This window comes from Pipistrellus kuhlii, unplaced genomic scaffold (assembly GCF_014108245.1).
Source record: "Pipistrellus kuhlii isolate mPipKuh1 unplaced genomic scaffold, mPipKuh1.p scaffold_m20_p_9, whole genome shotgun sequence".
Classification (NCBI taxonomy): Eukaryota; Metazoa; Chordata; class Mammalia; order Chiroptera; family Vespertilionidae; genus Pipistrellus; species Pipistrellus kuhlii.
The window spans coordinates 8,270,948-8,297,556 of NW_023425595.1; the positions used below are offsets into that span (position 1 = coordinate 8,270,948).

At 54.6% G+C, this 26,609-nt stretch overlaps 1 protein-coding gene across 1 annotated transcript in view; it reads left to right on the top strand.

The window, feature by feature from the left end:
• Positions 1-3,638: 3,638 nt before the first annotated feature.
• The window catches only part of PRDM11 (PR/SET domain 11), an 88,010-nt gene continuing 65,039 nt past the window's right edge, over positions 3,639-26,609 (top strand). The window contains exon 1 of the mRNA XM_036426952.2: positions 3,639-3,860. The gene's annotated coding sequence lies outside the window, so the exon portion shown is untranslated. The remainder of the gene's footprint in view (positions 3,861-26,609) is intronic.

The following is a 26,609-nucleotide window of genomic DNA, read 5'->3' on the forward strand; positions in this document are numbered from 1 at the left end:
GGGAAGGGAGAAACGAGGAGGAAGCAATTGCCAACGTTGTTGGGAATGGGGGTGGGGTTTGGCCCCGAGCTTCCTGGCAGCCCGTGCAAAAAGGAAAATCTGATCAGTTACGGAGCTCTTCTTATTAGCGAGGGAGATGTTTGCCAGTTCCTCGAGAGAGATGCAATTGGTTTTCATATTCGTTTTCTTCCAGGCACTAAATCCTGAGTGAAATTCCTCCTGTTGAGGCTTTAGAAGGGGACATTAATTGATGCAACAAACACCGTTCTTGCTTTAGAGCAAATGGGAAGTGAATCTCCAGTGATGTGGCCATTTAACTGGCAGCTCATGGATGTACGTACGTTCTGCTTAAACATCATTATTATTAGGAGATGAGAAAGACCACATTGGCTTTTCCTTCCAAAGAGCTGAGGGTCATCCCTCTTTGAGTATCTCAGGGTCCTCACAGGGTCGTGGAGGTGGGACTATGCACAGCTTTGTCAGGGGGAGGTCACCCAGTACCTGACCTTATGTCACAAAGTTCTGGTCAGCTCCTTATGTGTGCTATGTCTGAGGGAGAGATTAGAGAAATGTTTGAGCAACCATTAGGCTGAAAGGCTGCGTATGAAAAAGGACAATGAACCAGAAATGTATAAGAGTAGAAGACACTGAGCAATAGAGTCAGGCAGACCTAGGGTTGAGTCCCTTCCCACCTCTAGCTGTGTGGCCTTGGTGCACTGTCTTAACCTCTCTGAGCCTGGTTTCCCCATCTGTAAAAATAGTGACGATGATCGCTGCCTTGGATTATTGAGGTTCAAAAGGTAAGGTATCTGAAAGTGTGTGCCATGTGCTCCATTCCTTCAGCCCCTTCTCTTCCTCCCCCACTAGTTTTTAGGGGACCCAAGGGGCGCTCCCAGCCCATCCGGACTTCTATGTTTCAGGAAAAACTCAGCCCTGGGGGAAGTAGAGGCACAGCCTCTCAAAACCTGCCTGTGGTGATTCTATCCAGGCCCCGGGGACACTCTGCCCACACTGACCCAGAGCACCTGCACCACTCCAGAGCTGCCTCGGCTTCCCTTTGGAGATGGTTCCAGGAACTCTCCAGCCCTGCTGCAGATTCCTTCCTGTGCCCCGGTCTTGATCACCTGCCTGTAGGGCAGCTTCTTAAGGGCAGCACATGGGACCGCTAGTCCAAACTCCTTGTCACTCAGGAAGACACTGTCAGAGGGGGAGAGGCATGCCCCACAACTTACCGTGCAAAGTGGCAGGCCCCTCAGACCTGGACCCCTGAACCACACGGTGTCTTTGTGCACCCCACATGCGATACCCACTCCCCAGCCTGCAATGCCCAAGGTCAGCCCCACTCCTCAGCTCCAGCCCCAAATAGAGAAGCAGCCCTCTAAGGGAAAGCCCCTCCTGGCCTCACCAGCTCATTCCTTTTCTTAAAGACCCTCTTGCTTTTTCGGAGGATGTGACCACACTCGCTCGTTATCTACCTGGCTTTTTAGTCCCACCCACTCTCTACCCCGGTCACAGCTGGCCAGCTGGCAAACGCCTGGGCACCTGGGCTTTTCCAGGTCTTTGCTCGTGCTGTTCACGATGCTGGAATGCCATCCCTCCGCTGGTGGAAAGTCCAAACCCCTCTCGAGGCCAGACTCTGATATCATTTCCGTGGCGAACCCTCCTCTTCAGAAGGAACAAATGGCTCCTCCCTCTGTGTCCTTCCGCCTGCCCAAGCCATTGGCCTCCAGGTAAGGGTTCAGCAAAGCTGGGTGTACATTGATGACTGAAGGAATCCGAGTGATTCCACCTCCTGGCCAGACTGAGTCCTTCTTAAAGGGCCTTGTCTAACGAATCTTGGTACTCCCAGTACCCAATACTCTGCCTGGCTGGAGCAGATAGAAGCTCAGCAAAATGTAAAGTTGTATTGAATGTCACATAATTATGGCGTCAATTATTGTTACCTGAGCATCTACTGTGAGCTGCTCAACTCGGTCCTTTAAATATACACTCATGGTTCCTCACACCTAGCCAGCCATGTGGGTTCTTAGCATGCCCCACTCTGCAGGTAAGAAAACTGAGGCTCAAAGCAGGTAAGTCAATGTCACACAACTGTAACAAGAAGCAAGGGAAGCAGACGATGTGGTACATGAAGTGCTTCTCCCCCAGTCCCCAACAAACGTCAAGAGACAAGAGCAGCCGAAACCGGTTTGGCTCAGTGGATAGAGCATCGGCCTGCGGACTGAAGGGTCCCGGGTTCCATTCAGATCAAGGGAGCCGGCACATCCCCATTAGGGGGCGTGCAAGAGGCAGCTGATTGATGTTTCTCATCAATGTTTCTAACTCTATCCCTCTCCCTTCCTCTCTGTAAAAAATCAATAAAAATATGTATAAATATTTTAAAAAATTGACAAGAGCAGGTCCTAGGTCCCACCGTGTACGCCCATGTGGGGGCCAGGTTACCAGCCAGTATAGATTGACATGGAACTCCACCCCCTTGGGAGGAGGCCTCCCTGAGGTGGTACCCTGAAGCCGCCATTGCCAGCTCTTGGAGGATTTTGGGTGGGGCAGCCCCGCCCGGCTCCTTTCTGGGATCCAGTCCTTCCTGTCAATCTCCCATTAGGGGATAAGGCCCCGTTTTAGAGCCCGCACAGCCTTCCCTGACAGGAGATCCGCGCCTCGCAGACAAACTCCAAGGGGACGGATGGGATTATTTCCGGAATGGTTGCCTACTGACGCCATCCCGCGGCGTCCTCCGCCCTATCACAGCCCTTCGGTTTTCTAGGAGCCAAAGGAAGCCTTTTCTGACTTTTTAACCTTGTCTTTATGAAAATCCCCCCCGTGTGTTCCTCTCAACCTTCAGTCTCTGATGCTGAACCCCATTTCGCAGATGGAGAAACCGAGGAAACGAGTCAGTGAGCGCAGCTCAAGCATCGTTTCCGAACCAGCCAAGGGACCAGCTCTCCGGGTTCTCAGAATCTCGATCCCGAGGACACATTTCTGTCCGAAGAACACGTGCCTTTCGCGACTGGCAAACCGCAGCCCCCCAAACGAGCCCCCAAACCCTTGCCCTCAGCTTCGAGGAGGATGCCTTTTTACTTGTTTTTATCTCCAAACTGCAGGGAATTCAAAGGGTTAACGGGCCCAGGAGGGGGGCCTGCGGTGGGCGGCGGGGCTTCGAAAGGGTTAAAAATATAAACGCTTTTAACCCCCCTGACTATTGGGTTCAAAATGGGCGGCGACAGGTCCTGGAGAGCCTGGGAGCAACCCCCCTCCCGTCCCCCCACCCGACGGAATGACTTTTTAAAATTCTAGAACTTTTAATTCCGACCAAAAAATAAAAAAAGGGAGAGAAAGTATCCCAGTTGGAAAGTTCTTTTAACCTTTTCTTTTTTTTCATCTTTTTTTTTTCTCGATTTCTCCGCGGGCTGGATTATAAGACTCTGCCCTCTCTTTTTTGGGTTCGAGGAGCTAGGAGGTCCCCCCCTCCTGGCGGCGCGCGGGCGGGCGGGGGCCGCGGGGGCTCCGCCGGGAGTTGTCTCCGGGGCCGGGCTGGGACGCGGCTGCCGAGTCCCCGCTCCGGCCCCTGAATTGGGGGGTCCGCGTCTGCCCCAAACGCCGCTTTCTTCCGTTTTCCATGTCATTTCCTGTACTAATAAGATGGTGGTCAAAGAAGGGGAGGAGAGCAGCAGCGAGTCGCCGCCGCCACCGCGCCGAGGCTGGCGCTGAAACTTTGCCTCGCCGGGGACCAGCGCGCCCGCCGCGCGGCCGCTCGCGCCGCGGGGGCCGCCCGCCGGGGCCGCGCCGCCTCCGCCGAGCCGCCCGCCGGGCCGCCGGCCGCGCCACCTGGGCCCCGCGGATGCCGCAGCATTCCCGGGAAGGTGAGTCAGCCCCGGTAGCCAATGTGGCCATTGAAAATGGCTTCGGAAAGCGCTCGGCAGTTTGCCAGCGAGCGCGGGGTCCGCCGGTGCAGGGGCTGCGAGCGGCTGCGGCGGGGGGCCCGGGCGGCCGGGGCGGGCGCTGGCGGAGTGGGGGGCCGGGGCGACGTGGGGGTGCGGGCCGGGTTAGGGGGGGCGGCGGCTCGCCCCGGCCCTGAGGTGGGTTAACCCTCGGCAGGTAGTTCCTGCCGCCGCTGCCGCCGCCGCCGCCGCCGCCGCCGCCGCCGCTGCGGGATTCGGGGGCCGCCCCTCCGCCTCCTTCCTCCCCGCTAGCTCCGCGCTCGCCCGCCTTGTTACAATGTAGCCTTTTCTGTGCGCGGACGTGCCGCCCGCTGACGGACGTGGCCGCCGACCAATGGGAGCGGCGGCCCGGGCCCAGCGCTCCGAATGGGAACCCGGCGACGCGCGCGGGGCGGGGCTTGCCAAGGGCTGGAGGGCTGGCCGCGGCCGCTGGCCTACTTCTAGGGGCGCTTTGGGCTGATGTGCGGGGTTCCGGCCTTTCGGGACGTGCTGGAGCTTCTTCCCTCACGGCCCATTTCCCGCTATTCGTGGCCAAGCCGGAGGCCGTTTCCTTAATAATATATTGGATGTCTTAGTTGCGGTGTAGACTATTCGGGAAATCTCTCCGGGAGTCTAGCCTTCATCCTCCACCTTTCCCTCCTCCCGCTCCCCATCCCCTCAATTCCCAAGGTGCTCTCCTATGCAGAAACTGCGGAAATTTAGAGGCCAATGACCTTCCTCCGGTCAAGGCCAGCACGCCCTAGGCAAGTCGCTGCAGCAAGAATGCTAATGTCTTGGGCACTGGATGAAGCTGGCTGGAAAGTTGCTGGTGTCTTGAAACGGGTTGTGTGATTGGGGCTGTAGACCCCCCCAAATGGGCTGGGACTTGGAGAAAAAAATGTTAAACCTCTCTTTCCTTCTTACACGTTTGCTTCATGTGGAGAAAGACTGCAGTATATAATTTAGAGCGGCTTAAAGGAAACACTCCTCGTTCTTTGTGCACGGGGACAGGAGACAAGTAGGAGAGATTGTTCTTGATGCTTGGAAACCCAATAAACTTTTGGGGGTTTTGTCTGTGCCGGGGCAAAAATAATCTTCCCATGGAGCATCCTGCCTGTGAGACCCAAGCTTGCCTTTGCCCACATTTCTCCTTGAGGAGAAGGAAGGTATTGGGAGGGCGGGGTGGTATCCATGGACCAGAAAGAACAGGCTGTGGTCTCCTTCCCTGGGGAGTGGGCATGGTCTTTGCCCGACAACTCTGAGAAGTGAGCAAGCAGAGCACTCTGTGGGCGCATGACTGAAAACCTTCCCTTCTGGGAATACAGCCTTGGCAGCTTGCATTAGTTTAATGGAAAGAGGCTTGTCCGTTGGAATTCTTCCTCCCCCTAATAACTGTGCCACTGCGGACTTGGTACTGTTACCTGACCGCTCTGAACCTTGCTTCTCCATCCCTAAAATGGGGCCAACAAAGCTTGTCTGGCAAGGCAGTTGTGAGATCAAATGAAATGGCAGGGATGAAATGCCTAGCTCACAACTGACACATGATTTAAGAAGTGTTGTTCTCTTTCCCTGGAATTAGTGCCGAATATACTATTCTAGGAATATCAGAGTTGTCAGGCAGGTCCCACCCAGGTTCGTCCAATTCCAACCCATCAGGGCCTCCAAGGAGCAGCTGGGGCAGGATCTAGTTCTCCCCTCAGTTGTCCCAGGAGCCCTTGATCAGCCATCACAACCATACTATCTAATAAAAAAGAGTAATATGTAAATTGACTGTCACTCCATGACACAAGATGGCTGCCCCATGTGGTCAAAGATGGCTGCCCCCATGTGAACACAAGATAGCCACCACAAGATGGCATGCATGGGAAGGCAGTTGTGGGCAGTTAGGGGTGACCAGGCCAGCAGAGGAGTGCAGTTGGGGCAGACCAGATCAGCAGGGAGGGCAGCTGGGGAGGACCCAGGCCTGCAGGGGAGGGTAGTTGTGGGCGATCAGGCCAGCAGGGAAGGCAGTTCGGGAGAGCAGACATGCAGGGGAGGGTAGTTGGGGGGGGGGGGGGAGATAAGGCCTGCAGGGCAGGACATTTGGGGTGGGGACCCAGGCCTGCAGGGAAGGGCAGTTGGACAGGGGGAGACTAGGCCTGCAGGGGAGGACTGTGGAGGGGGGGACGAGGACAGCAAGGGAGGGCAATTGGGGGGGGAGGGGTAACCAGGCCTACAGGGGAGGGCAGTTTGGGGCAGAATAGGCCTTCAGGGAAGGACAGTTGGGGGGGGGAGCAGGCCTGCAGGGGAGGGCAGTTAGGTGTAACTAGGCCAGCAGGGGAGAGCATTTCAGGGGGGACCAGGCTTGCATGGAAGAACAATTGGTGGGGACCCAAGCCTGCAGGGGAGGACAGTTGGGGGGAACGGGGGGACCAGGTGTGCAGGGGAGGACTGTTAGAGGAGACCAAGCCTGCAGGGGAGGGCAGTTAAGGGCAATTGGGATGGCCGGGGAGCAGTTAGGCATCGATCAGGCTGGCAGGGGAGTGGTTAGGGGGTGATCAGGCTGGCAGGCAGAAGCGGTTAGGGGCAATCAGGCAGAGGCAGATGAGCAGTTGGGAATCAGCAGTCCTGGATTGTAAAAGGAATGTCCAACTGCCCGTTTAGACATCCTAAATGGGCGGTTGGACATCCCTCAAGAGGTCCCAGATTGGAGAGCATGCAGGCTGGGCTGAAGGACACCCCCACCCCATGCACGAATTTCGTACACCAGGCCTCTAGTCATTTATATACTATTTTGACCTGAGTTACAGTTCTGTCCTTTAGACCCCTTGGGTTGATGTGTTTCATAAATTTGTTCTCCTCAGTGTCAAGAAGGCTTCTGTCATCTGTATCTTTCCTCCCTGGTTCTAGGTTATTGGCAAGTATGAAGGAAGTAAAGATCACCAGACTGAGTTAGGAGTCATAGCTGCTTATTCACCTGCCTCCTTCGCCTGCCTCTTGGCTAGCTCATAGTCATGACTAACACCTTGGGTCCAAGGCAGTCATAAGTTCCTCCCTAAACTGCCCCGAGGGCTCTAATCTTGGCCAAGGCTACCACCATCCTACTAGTCCTCAAGGCAGAAAGCTTGATACCTCTGTCCCCCAACCCCAATCCATTCCATCTCCAGATCTAGAGAACTTAAGTCTATACAGAGATCCAGTGCACCTCTTTCCATCTCTTCCTCCCAGCTCCTTAGTGAAGTCACCGCTGTCTCTCCCCAGGACAATAGCAGGATCCTTCCAACTGCCCAACTGCAACCTCTCCCTCATGCCAATCTGAGCATCAGCTTCACAGCCAGAGTGTCCGTTCCAAAGATTACATCAGGCTCTCCACGTCCTGCTTAAGGCACTGAAAACTCTGCCCAGTGCTTTTGAAATGAGGAACCAAATTATGACCTAAAGGCTCGGAGTGATCTGGCCCCTTCCCTTTCCTTGGCCTCATCTTCCATCCTCCTTGGATCTCTGCACACCAAGCCTTGTTCCCCACTGAACTGGCTGGTCCCTCCTTCATGAATATGGAAACGGCTGAGGTCTAATGAATGAGTTAAGGTTGGTAAAGAGCAAGAGGGGGTGGGAGAGTGGTGGTCATTCATGCTCTCCCATAAATATTTCCAGTTCATCCAGGCAACGTGGTAGGATTGAATCTAGGTCCCCTTGTGCTTGAGTAGGGCCACGTGACTGATCGATGAGTTGAGAACTATAGCGGTATGTGTCATTTCTGGACCAAAGCACTTCCTTTCTGGTATGGACCCTCCGGAGTGCTCTTTCCCTGTGGCATGGCAACTGGTAGTAGGTGGAATGCTGGCTGCTTCTGCTAGCCTGGGTTCCTGCACCACTCTGTGAGTGGATCCCCATCATGTCCTACGATGGACATGCAACATGAGTGAAAACTAAACCTTTGTTATTTTAAACTGCTGAGACTCGGGGTTTGTTTGTTACTGCAGCGTAACCTAATCTTGTCTCTCCTGACTGATACAGCCACTGGAGAAGTGTTCCAGGTCAGAGGCAGGTACACCTGACCCTTGAGCAACATGGGTTTGAACTGCATGAGTCTACTTACATGTGGATTTTTTAAAATATATATATTATTGATTTTTTACAGAGAGGAAGGGAGAGGGATAGAAAGTTAGAAACATCAAAGATAGAGGAACATCGATCAGCTGCCTCCTCCACACCCCCCACTGGGGATGTGCCCACAACCAAGGTACATGCCCTTGACCAGAATCGAACCCGGGACCCTTAAGTCTGCGGACCGACGCTCTATCCACTGAGCCAAACCAGTTTCGGCTCTATGTGGATTTTTAAACCCACGTTCTTCAATGATCAACTGTACTCGCAGACTTGGGGGGGGGGGGTGTCTCACCCTCCACAGCCAGGGTAACCTTTTTGACAAACCTGAGTCTGTCAACCCCCGCCAGAAACACCTCCGGGGACTCCCACTGCTGTTCGGAGAGAGTCAGAAATCCTTAAGCTGCCTCAAGACCCTCTAGGGACACCATCTTGCACCCCTGTGTTTGTCATGTTCCGCCTGGCACTTTCCTCATGTGGTCCTCTATTCTGACCACGCATTCCACTCTGCTGCTTAGGCCTCATTCTTCATCTTTCAACTTCGGCATCACCTCTTCAGGGAAGCCCTTCCTGATTAGGTCAACCCCCCATTACAGGCTCTCATGGATCCATGGGCGCTCCTTTGTTAGCACTCATCTTAGTGACCCTTTCCCGTTTATTATTGGTTGGCAGCCTCTCTCTCATCAGATCATAAACCGCCAGTGCAGGGCTTGTGTTGGCTTGTGCATGCCGCTGCATTTCCAGAATCTGTACATGAGCTGCTCCATCAATACCTTCTGAAGGGTCCCTGAGCATTGACGGGGGGCACACTCTGTCCTGGGAGCCAAGGACAGGATTAATGGACCCCGCTTCTAGCTGGGCACGGGCAGGCGAGTCTAGCTGGAAGGACCGTTTTACTGGGATGTATAGGAGGAATTTATTTCCAGAAGGGCAACAGTGTGAGGTTTAACGGAACGTTGAGGCTGACCTGGAGGGAATGTGATCCAGGGAAGGGTCACACTGTAGGAGATGCAGGGGTGACTGGGATGAGAATAATGATGACGAAGGCAGCTAATGTTTATGGAAAACTTAGGGTGTGCGGGTGGGGTACTAAGCATGTCACATCCCTGTGCCGAGAGCAGCTCCGCACAGTATGGATTTGTACTTCCGTTTCATGGGTGGGGAAACTGGCATCCGCAAGAGGTGAAGTGAGGGAGCCAGGACTGGAACCCCGGCAGTCCCATGTCGCCTTAGGATTGCCCTCGTAGAGTGAGGGCAGAGAACTGTAGACCCACCAAGAAGTCCCTTTGGAAATGTCACATTGGGTTACAAAGCCCTCACTGCAGAGCAAGTTTCCAGAAGGTAACCCCCACCCCAACCCCAACATTGGGGTTTGAGCAAGGGGGGGGGGGGAGTTTCTAGCTCAGAGGTGCCTGGTGGTGTTGGTGCTGGGGGTGGTCTGGAACCATCTGGTGCACCTCCACCTCTGCTGGGGTCCTGGCATTCTTGGAAGCCCCAAAGCCCATGTTCTCAGAATGGGGCCTGGGAAGGGCTTCCCTGCAGCTGGCCCAGGGGCTGCACCGGAAAAATAAGCCATGCAGAAAGGAAAAAAAAAAAAAAAAAAAAAAAAAAAAAAAAAAAAAAAAAAAAAAAACGAAGAAGAAAGAAAAATGTGCTGTTATTTTTAAAAACCCGTTTCCTATTGCAGATCTGTATCTGAGTTGGAAAGGCCTGTGCTCCCCCAGTGCAGCCATACTCGTGGTGGCGGCCCTCAGCCCTGTAAGAGGGAGGCCAGGGTGCCCTCAGCCCTTCATTCATTCACCAGGTGGTCAGTCACATGGGCTTCACCTGGGCCAGGCACCGTGCTGGGTGTGGGGAGCAGTGTGGAACCCAGACCTTCTCCACAGAACTCACAGGCCAGCGTGGGAGGCGGGCAGTTAACCAGGCAGGTACGGGTTATAGCAGAAGGATGCCAGGGATAGGGCCATGGACTCGTAAGTCAAGGAAGGCTTCTCTGAGGAGGAGGCCTTTTTGCTGAAGGATGAGTAGGATTTGGAAAGCAAAGATGGGACAGGCATTCCAACATGGGTGATGGCTTGTACAAAGGTGAGGCACATAGTAGGGCTTGAAGAATGGCTGGAGAGAGTGTATAAGAGGAAGAGATGAGGCTGGAAGAGAAATAACAGTGATGATGATGATGATGATAACAGTGATGATGATGATGATGATGATAATGATGATGATGATGATGATGATGATAATGTGACTAACACGCTAGTCCTGACCGTTCCTCAGGACCTTTGCATTGGCTATTCCCGCTCCCTAGGACAATCTCACCTGCTATCTCCATGGCAGGCTCGCTCACCTCCATCAGGTTTGCTCACATACCACCTTCTCGTGGACACTTTTGTGTTTAAAATTGCAACTCATACCCTTTTACCCACTTCCCTGCTTTTTTCTTCCCTAATACCTAGCGCATATAACATGCCCTGTTTTACTTATTTACTTTGGCTCCCTCTCCTAATTAGAATGTAAGTTCCTAGGGAGCTGGGGGTTTTGTCAGTTTTATTTATTGCTCTACGAGCAGTGCACAGCGCATAGTAGGGCATCATCTATGTGTGGAATGAGTCCATTAAGAATTTGTTATATGCAAAGTGCTTTTCGTGGGTTTTCTCATTTACTCTTTTCAGCAGAGGCCTGATATGGGCACTGTTATTCCCCAATTCTTTAGGGGAAATAGGGAATTGAGGCTCAGGGAGGTGGAATAACTTGCCCAAGGTGTCCCAGTTGGTAAGCGACATAGCTGGGATTCGAACCCCAGCTGCCTGGCTCCTGAGCCTCCTGCCTAACCCTGATGCTTTTCCCCAGCCAGGGTGTAAAAGGTCGTGACTGCTCTGCCGAGAAGTTCACATTCTGTCAGTGAGGCTGCAGGTTCCACAGAGGGTTTTATGAAGAGAAAGTCCACAGGGAGATGAGATCCAAGTCCCAGAAGTTAACAGTAGCAGCAGCAGCAGCAGCAGCAGCGGCTTGGGTGTGAGGCTGGAGGCAGGGAGGCCGATTAGGAGGCTATTGCAGTCATCAGGGTAAGAGAGAATGAGGAGGAGGAAGAGGGCTTGATGGCCATTCCAAAAGGGGAGGTTGGGAGCCCTCCACATTGGGGTTCAGGATGGGTGGATCAGAGCACAATTCTTGGGGCCACGGATTCCCTAGTGTGCCTGGTTTCTGTTTCTGAGTAGCCAGGGCACCCCCAGATAAGACCTGGCAAAGTGCCTTGGGCCAGCCTCTTGGCAGGGAGTGGGTAAACGAGAGGGACCCTGGGGGTGAGCTGGTGGGGGCAGTGCTATGGTCGGGGGAGGGGCATGGGCCTCAGGCTCAGTTCTGTCCAGTCACTTGGCACCTGGGAGACCTGGGCAAGAGGCTGCCCCTCTTGTGGTTGCCAGTTCCCTCATCTGGAAGCAGGAGGTGATAATAGTGCTGGTTTCATGGAGTCCCCGATAAAGAAGTCCCAAGTACCAGTGTGTGGCATAGGGCCAGCTCTGGGGTTGCCTCCTCAGGTGTGAATGCTCCAGGGCATGGAAAGTATCTTATACCCCTTGCTGGAGAGAGAGTGAGAGAGAGAAAGAGAGAGAGAGAGATCTTTCTACCCAAAGATGAACAGAGAACAGACCAACCTTCAAACACTTCCGCACCCTATGGGCTTGCGTTTAAAGCCTGTGCCTCAGTTTCCGTTTCTGTAAATGGAGAGGAGACTGTATTGTCAGTTTTGCATTACATTCTGTGGGAGAATGTTTTTGTTCCGTGTTTTCAGGCCCAGAGATTAAGAGGAACATGCATTGAGCACAAGGGCACTTGACAGCCCCGTGAGCTCGCTTCCATCTCCATGTATGGACAAGGAAACTCAGGTTCAGAAAGGTTAAGGGCCCAGCTCTACGTCACACAACCGAAATCTAATCTCTCCAATCACCTTGAGGAACCCAAGTTTATAAAGGAAGTCTTAGGAGTCGCCTGCTGATTCCATAACAACTCCTAGCTGGTCCCCTGGGTGCTGTAAACACAGGGTTTGATTTATAAGCGTTTGTTTTGCGTGCTGGTTCCAGGACCCTCTCCCCTGCCTGAGAACTGGCAGGCATGTCTGGACAGACCGAGAGCCTCCAATGCAGTGCCCCTGGGTGCTGGGGTGGAGGTGGACAGGGCAGAAGGCTGCTGGCCATTCCACTCCTCGGCATCAGCCTGGGATCTAGGTGGGCGCAGAGGGCTGGGAACCCCGTTTGCAAATGGAGGCACTGGGCCTCTGGGGCCTTCCGTGCCTTCTAGAGCTTTCCCTTCCACCCCCTCTCCTCCCCACCCCACCTGATCCATAAGGGAACCCAGGACGCTCTTTCCACCATCACCTCCCAAATGCCCTGTGGTTAGACCAAGAAGGGCAGGTCAGTTCTTATGACCCCCATTTTACAATTGAGAAAGTTGAGGCTCAGAGAGGGGACGTGACTCACTTAAGGTCCTACAGGACCTTAGGGCATGACCAAGCTAAAATTCTAACCCCAAACCTAATACCCCTTCCTCTGCATCCAGCTTCATCCTAAAATCACAACAGGAAGGGGACTGCTGAGAGCGCTTGGCTCAGTCCCATGCGCCATCCTACAAACAGAGAGGCCGGCAGCCACTGCTTGAATATCTGCAGTGGCAGGAGTTCACCCGGGGGAACGTACCGTATTTTTCGGACCATAAGACGCTCCGGACCATAAGACGCACCAGTTTTTAGAGAAGGGAAATGAAGAAAAAAAGATTCTGAAACAAATAGTGTCCTAAAATATTTTATGTGCATTAAAACCCAACATCACAGTCATAAACACATGTAATCAACCCTGTAAAGTAAACAGCAGCATTTAGAACCATTTTAGAGCCGGGCAAGCACACAGAGACCACACAGAGCCGGGCGAGTAAAAAAACTTTTTTTTTAAAGTATATGTGTAGGCTATATTTGGACCATAAGACGCAGGGACTTTTTCCCCCCACTTCTGGGGGCGGGGGGGGGGGAAAGTGCATCTTATGGTCCGAAAAATACGGTATATGAAGGAACTTTGGGTGGGATGGGGTGGCTCCTTCTCCCAGGCTTGTGGGGTTCAGGCAAGAGTGGGACCCACAGGCAAGAACTGAGCTGGGTTAGTGTGGATGTCACCAAGCAAGTACAAATGGAATTGCCCCCACAATGTCAGCTTTCCCAGAGGGGCTTCTTCCCGATCTCACACTTCCTCCAGGGGATGGGGCGAGGGCCAGGAGGGCATCCTGCTGCCCGGTGTCCAGGGCATGGAGATGGCTGGCTTGGGAGTCTCTGGCTGGTGGGAGTCTCTGAGCGGCTTGGGGAGCAGCCCAAGGGACCACAGCCCAGAAGGGAGTGAATCTCTGGGGCAAACCCAACTGGGGTGGACTCCGCATTGTCATGGCCCAGGGTACAGAGAGGGTGGGCTCTGGGTGGGTGGGGAGGGTGGGCATTCTGGGGCTGTGCCTGACCTCACACCCAGCCCTTCAAATGCCCTGGCCCAAACAGGGTGGCATTTTCCAAGGTGGTACACGATTCCTCCTCAGAGCAGCTATGTTCCAGAGGAAAAGCCGGGTTGGGGTGGGGAGGGGGGAGGGGGCAGGGAGAGGAGGGGAGGAAGTGAAGAGGATCAGAGGTTCAGGGTGTCCCAGGGATGGGGTGAGAAAGGAGAAGCCTCTTAGCCTGGGGAAGGGGAGGACAGGTTGATGAAATCTTCAAAGGAAATTGGCAAGTTTAGGGGCCAGGGAAGAATTTACCTCAGAGAGAAGAGGTTGGATTTTGGGGGTAGGTGAGCAGAAAGGAAGAATCCAGGGCAACGGTCCTGGCTTAGCTACCCCCCAGCCTTTTATAAACATCAGTAACAGCCAAGCCTGAATGAGGCTTGGAGGTGTCCGTGGGCCCTGCCGGAAGCACTCACATGCTGCTCCGTGACGTTGGTGTTATTAGCCTAGGGTTGCAGAGGAGAAATGGAGGCCCAGAGACATGAAGTGACTTACCCAAGGCCACACAGCTATGAAAGGCTGAGGCGGGATTTGAACCCAGTCTGTCTAATTCTGGAGTCTGAGTTCTTCACCGCTGCATGGGGCTGCCTCTCTGTTACTCCGGTGGGAAATGGAGTTAGGGAGCCTGAGCTGGGAGGAAGGGAAGACTGGAAGACTTGCAGTTCTAAATGTCAGCTTCATGAAGCTGGGTCATAGGAGATACAACATTGGCCAGCTGTGGCGCCAGGTGTCAACCTCTGTGCTTCTATGTTCTCACCTGAAAAAATGCGGCTGCCTAGCGCAGGTACTGCCCACGTCCCAGGGTTGTTGGGACCTTCCAATCCCTTTTTGGGTCAGTAGATGGAGCGCCCCCTTGGGCCCTGGAGGACCAAACATAAACACATAACTTGATGGGCCCTGCACCCAGGCTCCTCTGGGAACCCCCGGTGTAGGGCCCTGCCGGTGCCTCAGAGAGGGTGGTCTGCAGAGCCTTGCCCATCTGTGAGCTCTGTGTTTCCTGCTCTGCAGCAGGATAGGCGTGGACATGGAGGGTAAACATTGAGAAACTCACATTGCAACTTGACATTGCTGCCTCATGTTTTATTGTAATTTACAGAAGCATCCGTTGGCAACAGATCGGAAAACTTAAAAAGTCACTTTACCACAAATAGTGTGAGCAGCTCTGGCCCAGATCCTAATTGTGATTGGAGGTAGGAAGTGCCCTACTTGCTCGGGGATGCGGAGGGTGGGGAGGGCAGCTAGTCACTCTGCCCTGGGCGGTGGGGGAGGGAGGGCACAGGGTAGGCTTCCCAGAAGTGATGGGGAACTGAACTGGACCTTGGAGGAGGAATAGGAGTTTGACAGGTATAAGCAGAGGGAAGGGCATTTTGGGCACTGGTAACAGTATGTACAGAGGCAGGCAACACGAGGCACCTGTGGTTCGGGGAATGGCCAGTGACCTGAGGTGTCTGGAGACAGAGGTGGGGGAGACCTCCCTGGAGAGGCAAATTTGGGCCCGATGGGGAAGGCCTGGAATGCCAGGCTGAGGGATGGAGACGTACAGACTCTCCTGGAGGCAGCGGACGTGAGCTAAGATCACAGCTATGCAGAGGTCATGCGGGTTGTTTCCCTTTGGTCATCAGCCTTCAGGAAGGTGCTCCTCGTCCTCCTGAGGCGGCAGCCCCGTTGGTCAGCCTGGCTTCCCCGTGAGCCGGTCCTGGCTGGATAGGCAGGCAATTTTCGGTGTGAGTGGCAGGGCGTCCCAGGCTGTCCCGGCCAGTGGGTTGGCATGTGGTGTGGTTGGCTGGCCATGGGAGAATCCTCTCGTCTCCATTGCCCTAAGCAATCAGTGCAGTGCGCAGAGTGGGTGTGCCGGCCACCCCCTAGGCGTCCAGAGTCATGCATGCGCTGGAGTATGAGCGGGAGGAGGGAGGGCTGAGGTTTGAGATTGAGGCTGGGGGTGTGGGGGAGGGGGGTTGGGCAGACACCGGGAGAACTGGTGTGTGACTGTGTGGGGTCCGTGTAGGAGGTGAGCGGGGATGATGGCCTAAAGTTGCTTCCTGTACAATCCCCCTGACAGGCCGGGGCCTTGGCTCACATTTGAGGAGTGAACGCTAGTTCAGAGCGGTGAGGAATGGCTTATGGCCTAACCTGGGCCAGCTCAGGGGAGCAGACAGTCCCTGTCGGGGAGCTGCTGCCATGGTCCCTGGCTCCTGTGCAACTGCCTGTCCCTAGAAGAGCCGACCTGCCCTGTCCTGGGGCTGCTGGGAACAGACCACGCTGTGCCTGGGCCTGCATGTGGCCGCAAGTCCTTGGAGAGTGCCAGCCTGCCTGGGAGGGAGCTGTGGGAAGCGCCTCTCCCGCCAGCCCCACCTACAGCCTCCTCCTCCTCGGGGGCCCCTGTTGAGGGTGGCTCAGCCACTCGCTCCCTCCCTCCCTGCAGCTCCCTGTCAGCTGGGCCCCACACAGCAGGCCTGGCTGGCTGGCTGCCTTTCAGGGGGAGTCCAGCTGCCTGGGAGCTGTGGGATGGGGTTGGGCAGGCTCTAGGGCCAAGCGTCATGGCGGTGCTTCGGTTTTGACAGTTGCCTTGATTGGACCACCCGGGCTCTCTGCCATGGCTGCTCCCACGCTGGACTCACTATTTGCCATCGTCCCAGGGTCTCCCTGTGGTGGGATAGGGCTGCTCTGGGGCGGCTGAGCGCCTCCCGGGCTTGTCCTGCTGCTGCAGCATCCCAGACCTGGTGCTTCCACCGTGAGCACCAGGTAGCCCTCCTGGCTTCTCAGGGATCCCTCTCCCCAGAGGACCTCCTGAGCCTGTTCTGCATGGCCCAGGCCACCTTACCTCCCAGACCAAACCCTCCAAGGCCACACCCTTTGCTCTTGGCAGCCTGTCAGCGTCTCTGGGTGACTGAGCTTTGCTCTTCCTCCCTGTGATTCCCCGTGTGGTCTGTCGCCCGTCCCTGCCCCAGTTCCCTGGGCTACCGGTGAGGTGAGGACTCTCTGGCCTGGCTCCAAGGGGCCCAATCCCCCAGTTTCAGGTAGAAACCAGACTCCTTCCTGGCACCGGCCAGCGGCTCCCTGCCCTCTTCGAGCACCTTGGCCCTGGGCCCAGGACAGTGGCCAGGAAAGGCTCCACTGCCCTTTCAGACGCTCTCCTGGCTCCTGCGCCCGCCCTTCGCTCTGCCTGGAGAATCCCTCTGCCAACTTCCTTCCCGGCTCCTCCCTGGGGCCAGCGACTGGCTCCATTCCGGCTGAGCCCCGGGCTCCCAGATTCGCAGAAGGTCCTCTGTTTCTGGAGCTCCGTGTTGCCACCTCCTTCTCTCAGTGCTCAGCGCCCATGGCGTAGATGGGGCAACGCATTGTGTGGAAGCCTGAGTGGCACTCATGGAGGCCATCTGGATGTATCTCATTTTGTCTACACAGCAGGCTGGAAGGTAGATTCTAGGAGCCCATTTTGCAGATGAGGGAGTTGAGGCTTCAGGGGGTTCAGATTTTGTCAAGGTCTTATTGGCAGTCAGGAGCACAGCTGGGACTCAGAATCACATCTCTTGGCCCTTCTCTCCACCTTCAAGCTGTCTTGAAGGTAAGAGCTTTGCTTGTTGACTTATCAGGGGCCAGTGCCTGACTAGGGCCAGGGGTGTGCCCGGGCTGGCTCAGCCCCTGGGGGTTAGGGTTCAGTAGTTGCCCGGGCTCAGTGGGTGTCACAGTCAGAGCAGAATCAGAGGTGATCAGCCCTGTGAGTTTTCCACATCCACGTTCTCCTCCTTACTTCCTAAACTCTCGCCCCAATGTGGGTCCCTCCCAGGATACAGCTTCTACTCTGGGAGTCAGGCTGGCACAGAGCATGCAGGCCAAGGCTGGGGGCTGCTGGGACAGGGGATGGCCAGGAGTCATGGGGAAGGGGAGAGGGAGAGGCTGGGCAGCAGGAGGCTGACTCTCTGTGGCTGGGCGGTACACCGCTGACTGGAGCCCAGCGAGGGCCCACAGCTCCCGCCTCTCCCTCCTCCAGGGTCAGAGGCTCTGTGCCTTCTTACAGCCATTCTTGCTGCAGGGAGACTGAGGGCCTTGCTCCTGATGAAGCTCCGAGCTTCAGAAGGGCCAGCTAACCCACCTCTCCTTGAGCCATTTAAATTCTCTCTAATCTCCCAATCCCAACAAACTTCCAGGGACTGACTAGTAGTTCACTGTTCCCATAGAGCACATGTGTCAAACACAAGGCCCACGGGCCAAATCCGTCCCGCCAGGCCTTGCAATGTGGCCCGCACCGCGCTGTCATCACTGCACTCCGCTGCGTTTCCATCACAATGACAGTTTATGACTGTTCAGTAAACCATTCGGCCCGCGATTTAGGCTGGATTTTAGATTTTGGCCCCTTCTCTGATTGAGTTCGACACCCCTACCATAGAGAGTTAGAAACATCCATCAGCTGCCTCCTGCACACCCTCTACTGGGGATGTGCCCACAACCAAGATGCATACCCTTGACCAGAATCGAACCTGGGACCCTTCAGTTCGCAGGGTGATGCTCTATTCACTGAGCCAAACTGGTTAGGGCCTAAGTTTTAATTATGTAAGGAACACCAGTACATTTTTACTATAAAAAAATCAGATATTATTTAAAAAGCTAAATATTATCCTTCTGATAAGACAACCTAGCTTCCTCTGCACAGTTAGTTCATCATCACAGTTTTTACTGTGTTATCTATCCTTCTAGATCTTTCCCTGTACATTGCTACACTACAGGAACAAGTCCCATTATAGTGTGTGTGTGTATGTGTCATGTAGTACCTGTAGTCATTCTGCAAATTGCTTTACTCACCTTTGGATCTAGGAAATCTAATTATGGTTTCACACAGTGAGCTGCCATAATTTTTCCTCTCTCTCCCTCTCTCTCTCTCTCTCTCTCTCTCTCTCTCTCTCTCTCTCCTTTTTACTGATACACAGTGGTTTTGGAGAGGATCATCATTACTTATTTAGCCATTCCCCTACTGCTGGGCATTTAGGATTAAATCTGATTTTATTCTTGTGCACCTCCCCAGGCATATCTAGAGTAGCTATTGTTGGTTTGTGAGAACCTGTTGCATTTTAAAACAGTTATTGAACACTTCTTAAAGTCCGTCCACTGGGCCTTTGCCTAGAAGCAGCTGTCTCCCTGTGGGTCCTCCACTCTTCCTGGTTCACTTCTTTAGAGCTAGAGAGAACGTCTGCTTCCCTGTCCCCACCAGTCAGTCCCCAGAGAGCCGGGACCAGGCTGTGGCCCTGCAGCCTTCCTCCCTCTCACTCGGGCTGTTCTGTCTTTCCTCCAAAGGCTCGTTTGAGTAACCCTGCTCCTGGGTGGCTGTGGTGGTGAGTGGTCTCTGGAGTCGGAATTCCCGGTCTTTCTGGGATCCTACTTAGCTTCTCTGGGTCTGAGTTTCATCCTCTGTCCACTAGAGATGACAATAACATCTGTGTCATCAATGCTATTGTCTTGAGCTGCTGTGCAGACCAACCAAGTAAGCCAACACGTGTGCCAGGCAAACACCATGCCAGGCAAATAGTAACATCGCAGTGCTGTTATTGTCCTGACTCTCCCGTCTGTCTCAGCTCCAGACCCCGCACCATGGACGGAGGGCCTGAGTTCCTGGTGCGCAGCCTGGATGGCTCCAGCCTTTGCCACCGGCTTCATCCCACTGCCCCCCGATTTCCCAGAGGAGGCTGCTGCCTGGGAATGCAGTGGGCATCGGGTTTCTGCCAAGGTTGGCCCTGCAGATTCTGGACCGGGGCCTACGGGGAGGGAAGGAGGTCAGCCTGACCCTCTGCTTGGCGGTGGTGGCCAGGAGCCTGGTAACGTAACCCCACACCTCGGGCAGATTTACCGGCTCTCAATGGGGCCTGTTGTGGCCGGGGATTTGATCTCCCTTGGCCTGCTCCGTGGGCAAGAGAAGAAAGCAGCTCGGGGCCAGCCTCTCCCCTGGGAGTCCTGGGGCCTCTCTGGGCCACACTGGCTGGTCCAGGCATGGGTTTGCCTGGGGCAAATCACTGCATGTGAGTGTATATTTCATGCCAGAAGAGATGGCCCTTTTTGCTCTTTTCCTCCTCCCCCTCCGCCTTTTCAGGTTCTAAACCACCTTTATACCACCATCTAATCAGCTTCTCAAAGCCACCTCTGAAACAGGCAGCCCGGCTAAGGCCATTTCACAGATGTGGAAACTGAGGCTCAGAGAAGTTACATGACTTTCCGAAAACCACTTACCGTATTTTTCGGACCATAAGACGCTCCGGACCATAAGACGCACCAGTTTTTAGAGAAGGGAAATGAAGAAAAAAAGATTCTGAAACAAATAGTGTCCTAAAATATTTTATGTGCATTAAAACCCAACATCACAGTCATAAACACATGTAATCAACCCTGTAAAGTAAACAGCAGCATTTAGAACCATTTTAGAGCTGGGCAAGCACACAGAGACCACACAGAACCGGGCAAGTAAAAAAACTTTTTTTTTTAAGTATATGTGTAGGCTATATTTGGACCATAAGACGCAGGGACTTTTCCCCCCCACTTCTGGGGGGAAAAAAGTGCATCTTATGGTCTGAAAAATATGGTAGTTAGCTGCTGATGGACTTAGTAACATACCCAGGCCATCTGGCTCCTCGTTCAGCTCTTTTACATGAGGCCACCCGGCGTGATGGTGCCCAGCTGGGCAGCCCTGCTTGCCCTCTTGCCCTCTGGGCAGTAGCATGTGTGGTCAGGGAGCGCAGAGAGCTGGGATTATTTCCTGAGAGGCGAGAAGCAGCATGGCTGGCCCGGGGCCCAGCCCTTCCCCAGCATCAGCCACAAACCTCGACAGCCAGAGGTGGCAGGAGACAGAGTGTGGCTGCTTCAGCTGAGGTCCTTGCTTCTCAGAGGGAGAGAACCTGCCCCTGAGCCTGTCCTGTAGTGCGGGCAGGGACTGCGGCAACCCTGGGGACTCCGAGCACTTCTCCCAGGGAGGCAGGAGAGCAGCCACTGTGGGCCCATTGCAAGACTGGAGAAAGCAAGGCTCAGAAGGGCGCACGGGCTGGGCTGGCCCAGGGAACCTCCAGCCACCTCCTCCTCCTTCTAGACACAGCTCCTCACCAATCATACTGCTGGCTCACACCCAAGACACTGATCTTGCCCAGCGTTGCGTTAAGAGCATGGTCGTTGGTATCAGAGCAATCTGGGCTTGGGTCCTCGCTCAGTAATGACCATTTCTGTTTATTGAGCACATATTATGAGGCAGGTGCTGTTGCAAGACTTGACCTGTCATATTTCACTTAATCCTCAGAATAACTTCAGGGGGGTACATGCCATTATGATTTTCCATTTGCAGCTGAGGAAAGCGAGGCACAGAGAAGCAAAGTGATTTCCCAAGGCCATGTCCTAGGAGGGTGCAACTGGGATTTAGATCCTGGCCCTGTGGCTCCACGGGGTTGTGCGTGAGCCACCCCAAGGCGTCTTATGGCTGGGAGGGCCATGAGGGCAAGGACACCCCTGTCTCATGCCTGGCATGGTGTCTGACGGTGGCAGATGCTCAGTGGAGGACTGCATGAGTGAATGTGAAGCTTTGGGCAAGCGACCCAGCCTCTCTGATGGCCAGTTTCCTCACTGCACCGTGAGCACCGAGCCTCCGGCGTCGATGGGAAGGGCCCCGTGCAGTCATGTTTGAAAGTGCTCAGCTCAGGGCTCGGGCCCTGGCAGCCGTGGCCACTCTGGGGCGATGGTGTCACTGAGCTGCTCTGATCTGTGTCCCGGGAGTGGGTGGTGCTGCTCTGAGCTGTCACACTGGCACTCAGCCGCCTGCCCTGGGGACAGAGGCAAGTTCTCTCTGCATGGCTGGTTGTGGATTGCCACCTGTGGCTGGTCGTGGGCTTCTCCTGGGCACAGCCAAGGGCCAGAGGGGCTGAGGGTGAGCACCGTGACCACCTTCCTGCGGGACCCTGGCATTCCTGCGGCACACTCACTGCCCACTGGGCCGTTCGCACACACAGTTTCCTGTCAGCTGTTGAGCCTGTCTTTCACCCGGGCTCAGGGAGGTGTGCTGACTTGCACAGGTTCCCACAGGTGCAGGGCAGGGTTTCAGCCAGCCTCACCTACTGCCTTCTGAGGAGCCCTCCCGGTTGCTATGGATCCCCTGTGGGTTCCCAAAGTGGGGAGCAGATGCCTGGGGCAGAATCAAATGGGGGTGCTTTGAGTTCTCTGGGGACGCCCCTGATGTGCAAGGGACTCAACTCAAATTTGTAAAAGCTCGGACAGCAGGCTCTCTGCAGTGGGACTCAGGAATGCAGTTCCCTCCTTAGGGTCCACCACAGCTTTGCTGTGTGCCCTCGAGTAAGTCCCTCCCCCTCTCTGGGCCCTGCAAAATGAGACCGTGGGCCTCACGGATACCTGCCTTTCTAACCCTCCTTTAAGGGACATGATTGGGGCCTCAGAGGCAATACCCCCCTTTTAAAGAGACCGGGATATTGGGGACCCTCTGCCTTGCCAATAGAGACAACTGGGCTCAGCGTGCACGAGATCTGGGTTTGAATCCAGGCTCTGCCCCTTACCTTTGATTACCTACTTTCCTCACTTGTAAAATAGGGGAGGTGAAACCTTCGCCTGAGGTTGAGGAGCAGATGAAATGCCTGCATTTCTCCCAGCAACCTGCTGACACTCGGCATGGCCTGAGTGGCGTGCATGGGCCTATTGAGCGTGGAGGCGGGGGCCAGAGAAAGCTCCGGAAGCCTTGCCAACAGCCCCGGAGGCCGAGTCCAGAAATAGAAGACCCCAGAGACAGAGGCTCCCGATGGCCAGGCTGGGAGGCCACACTGAGCTGGCAGTGTGGGCCTCCTTCCCTCCCTCCCTGGCCGTTGGCTGCATAAATTACTCGGCAGCCTTTGGGCTAATTTTACCTTTTTGGTTTTCATGAATCATTTCCCATCTGGGGGCTTGTGAGAGAAATGGAAACAGCTCTGCCAGCTGGATGCCTGGGCGCCAGCCACAGAGAAACACCCATGGTGAGCCCTGCCTGTGTGCTCTGAGCGGCAAGGGTAGGGCACCCAGGGCCCCGAAAGGGCCCCCGGAAAGGGTCTAGCTGGGTCCCTGTGCCTTGGGGTTTCCAGGATTTGGGGTAAATTAGCCACAGCAGGTCCTGGGGCTAGAAGTGGGTGAAATCTAAAGGAAGCTGGAATCAAATGATCCCGGGGCTGGAACTTGGCGAAATCTAAAGGAATTTTGGAATCCAATGGCTTTACCATGATGATCGTTCGGGTCTGTGTGGACCCGAGAGGTGGAGTGGTTTAGCAGAGGGACCCTGAGGCCTACGGGGTGCTTCTCTGTGGTGCAGCTCCAAGAGTTTGCAGGAAGGCTGAGTTTGCACAGTCACCGGAGCAGGCAGGTCCTCACAGAAAAGTCAAAGCAAACTGCCTCATCGTCCAGGTGGGTAAACTGAGGCTCAGAGAAGGAAACAATTTTCTGAAGGCCGGTGAGTCAGCCAAGAGGTGGCGCTGATCCTTCTTTGCTGATTGTTTACCACTTTGCTCACAACAGCCCTAGTTAACTATTGCCCCTGTGTTATGGAGGGGTCCGCGACGCCACAAAAGGTGAAATAGCTTCCCTAGTGACCCGGTAGGAAGTGGCGGAGCCCCGATTCCCACCCAAGTACTCTCGCTCCAGACCCCACGTCCCCCTGCGGCCCGGAGCTGCTCTCGCCTGGGGGCTGCAGCACTGCTTGTCCCCTGTCCCCTCGCCCTGCTGTGCCCCCAGCGTGGGTTTCCAGGTCTCTGTGCAGTGGCCTGGAAGCTTCCAGCTCACACACCCTCTCATTTCCTCCCATTCGCCATGTGCCGTCAGCCCTCTGGTTCTGCATCCGCAGACTCAACCCACTGGGAATTGAAAATATCCGAAAAAAGATGTTATATTATGTGGGCCTTCTGGGGTTGCAGGTACAGGCTTCTTACTTGTCATTATGCCCCAAACAATACAGTCTAATGACTATTCACATAGCATTAACGTTGTATTGGGTATTGCATGTACCTAGAGATGATTTAAACTAGGAGGAGGATGTGCGCATGTGAGATGCGAGTCCTATGCCATTCTGTATTAGAGACGTGAGTGGCTGAGGGTTTTAGTGTCCTTGGGGGTCCTGGAGCTAACTCTCCACGGTCCTGCTGGGTACCAGGAACCATCTGGGCACTGGAGACCAGAGTGGGCAGAGGCGGGGAGGCCAGCGAGGCCCTAACCCAGCACTCCCAATGTCACCAGCGGCTGGGCTCTCAGAGGGGACTGTCCACACAGCATTGTGGTCTCTGCTCCACAGGCTGCAAACTCAGGTGCACAGCCCAGGCAGAGGACGGACCTGAGTGACACAGGCTGGCTGGAGATCTGGCGGTTAAATGCCCCGATCAGGGCCGCCCCACCTCACCTCACCCCGCTCCAGAAAACTGTTGGACTGTCTACCTGGTGTTCCTCGTGCTTCTGATTGCCCAGGAAAGCTGAGCTTCTGTAGGTTTAAACTCAGCATTTACTTTGTTCAAAGTTGGCAACTGAAGAAAAAATAAAACTTGGGGGGAAAACAGCTGCCCGTTGGGAACCTGTGGGTCCTTTCTTCTGCCGCCTCCTGCAGCCCTGGGTCTGGTCGGAGCAGGTTGTTCTCTTCTCCCTCAGTGGCCACCTCTCCCAGGAAGTCTTTTCACTCCCTGCCTGGAAGAACCCTACCCCACTCCCCAGCTGTAGCTGTCACCACCCCTCCCCCTGTGAAGTAGTGGAAAGGGCATGGGCTTTCACTTAGACTCCAGACGCCTGCTGTGCAGCTTTGTTCAAGCCACTTAACCTCTCTGAGCCTCCATTTTCTACTTGAAAACAAGTAAAGTCAAACTGTATTCAGTAGGTTGTTGAAAGAAACAAATACAGGTTCTTTCAACAGTCAGACAGAAGCTCAAGTAAAGCAGGATTAGGGAAAAGCGGAATTGATGGGCTCAGCAAAGTGAGAAGTCCAGGAGCATCTGCAGCTTCAGGCACAGCTGGATCCAGGGGCTCACCCAGTGTCATCAAGACATGGTCTATCCATCTTGCCCTGCACTGGCTCCTCCTTGGGCAGGCTGTCTGACATGGTGGCACAGTGACTGGCTGCCAGCTGATGCACTTGTACAGTCTACTCTTTCATCAGCCCCGCTTTCAGGGGATTCCCCAGCCCCCAGCTGCAGCTCATGATTGGCTAGGCTCTATACCCTTTCCCTGCATTTTTCACTATGACCTGCAGCTGGGAGTGCTGATCGCGTGGCCCTTGGTCACATTCCTATCCTGGAGTGAACTGTTTGGAGAAGGACACCAGGGCGGTGGGTGCCAGAAGGGGGCATGGATACCAGCAGGAAAAGCTACAGACATTCTACCCAGGCTGCAAGCCTCATGAGGGCAGGGACCTAGTTCCCTCGGGGTTCCCAGCACCTGGGACCGTGCCTGGCACTCTAGCATGCAAACACACCAGGAGTGAATGAGTGGGTGTCCTCTGCTGTGTATGTGGGACGCCCTGTGCAGAGCCCAGTGTCAGCCTCCTTCCTGGAGGACCAAGGTGAAGGTCTGTCTTTGCCAAGTTCACCTCCGCTGGTGGAGCGCCTCGGGTCCACAGTGCCTCCTCAGTGTTGAGCTGTCAGTGTGGCCGGAGAAGCCCCAGAACAGCCATTGGTTGGGGCAAGCGTGGCTGACAGTGATGATAATTAGTGATCGCACCACCTTGCACTCACAGGTATCATTCTCAGAAATCATCTCCCTTTTTGTTTGCTTCTTTATTGCCCGTGTCTAGGTAATTTATGTTTATTGCTCTTAGGGGACTGAGCTGCAGGCAGCGCTTCGATTTCATCAGATGTAGAAAGAGGATGTAATCCACGTTGCAGAGGTGAGGAGAGGATTAAGTGAGACGACACAAAAGCAGAATGCCTGGCACAAGGCCCGGCACAAAGTAGGTGCTCAAGAAAGGTCAGGTTCCCTTTGACCCCCTTTAATCAAGGTCTTGGTCTGAGCCACACGTACGAGCCTTTCCATGAGTTTGTGGGAAGGTAATTCTTAATAAATGGCCACTATTTGGCACATGCACAGACACAGACACATACCTACACACACACACACACACACACACACACACACACACACAGAGTCAGGAAAGAACCCCAATCCCATGACATAGGTGCTAAAGGTGGCCATAACTGCATGGGTCAGTAAGTCAGGTTATCCCAGCACAGCAAACAGTGGGGTCATCAGCCTGGTAGCACCAGTTACCCCACCATGGGTGACGTGATGAACTCAGACATGACTGTGCAGACAGTGCACCGCAACTTAGGGCAACGGCCTCTAGTTCTCCTTCTCTGGGGAGTGAGGCGTCATGGGTATTCACGCTGTGGTCGCCTTGACCTACTTGATTGCCTATGTGACGAGCTACCAAAATGGCTCTGGGTCGCAGGATGCTGCGGCCTTACAATTTGACATTCTCAGAAGGGATGCTCAGGACCCATGGCGGACCACCTCACCCATCACACACACATGCACACACAAGGGCACACGTCTTGTCCAAAGATGCAGCATGGCCCGGCTGCCAGATCGAGGCCCTCATGCATGCTTGGTGGTGATATATACCGTGGCTTTGAGCATCTTGAAGTTTGAGCATCTTGCTTCTCAAACTCTACTGAGCTTGAGAAGCTTCTCATGTCTCCTGGGCATCTCCTTTTCTGGGGAGCAGAGTGAGCAGAGACGGGAGGCCAGCAAAGTCCCACCCCAGCACCCCCATCTCACCAGCAGCTGGGTTCTCAGAGGACAGAGTCTGGGGTGAAATCCCAGACTCTGCATTTCTAACAAACCCACGTGATGCCAGCACTGCTGGTGTGTGGACCACACCGTGAGAAGCAAGGGTTTAGGTGACTTCTGAGACTCTGGGCAAGGTGGGGCCAATAAACAGCCCAGGATGGCTAGGGCAGGATGGAAGAGGAGGAGACTGGGGAAGAAAGAGGCTGATGCTGGGCTGCAGCCTGGGACCTCTTTCCTTTTGGCTGAAACTCCACGTGGATTTGAGCCTTTCCTTACCACATGTGTTAAGGAGAGGCTCCTGCTCAGCGGGTCAGGAGGAGTGTAGGAGGG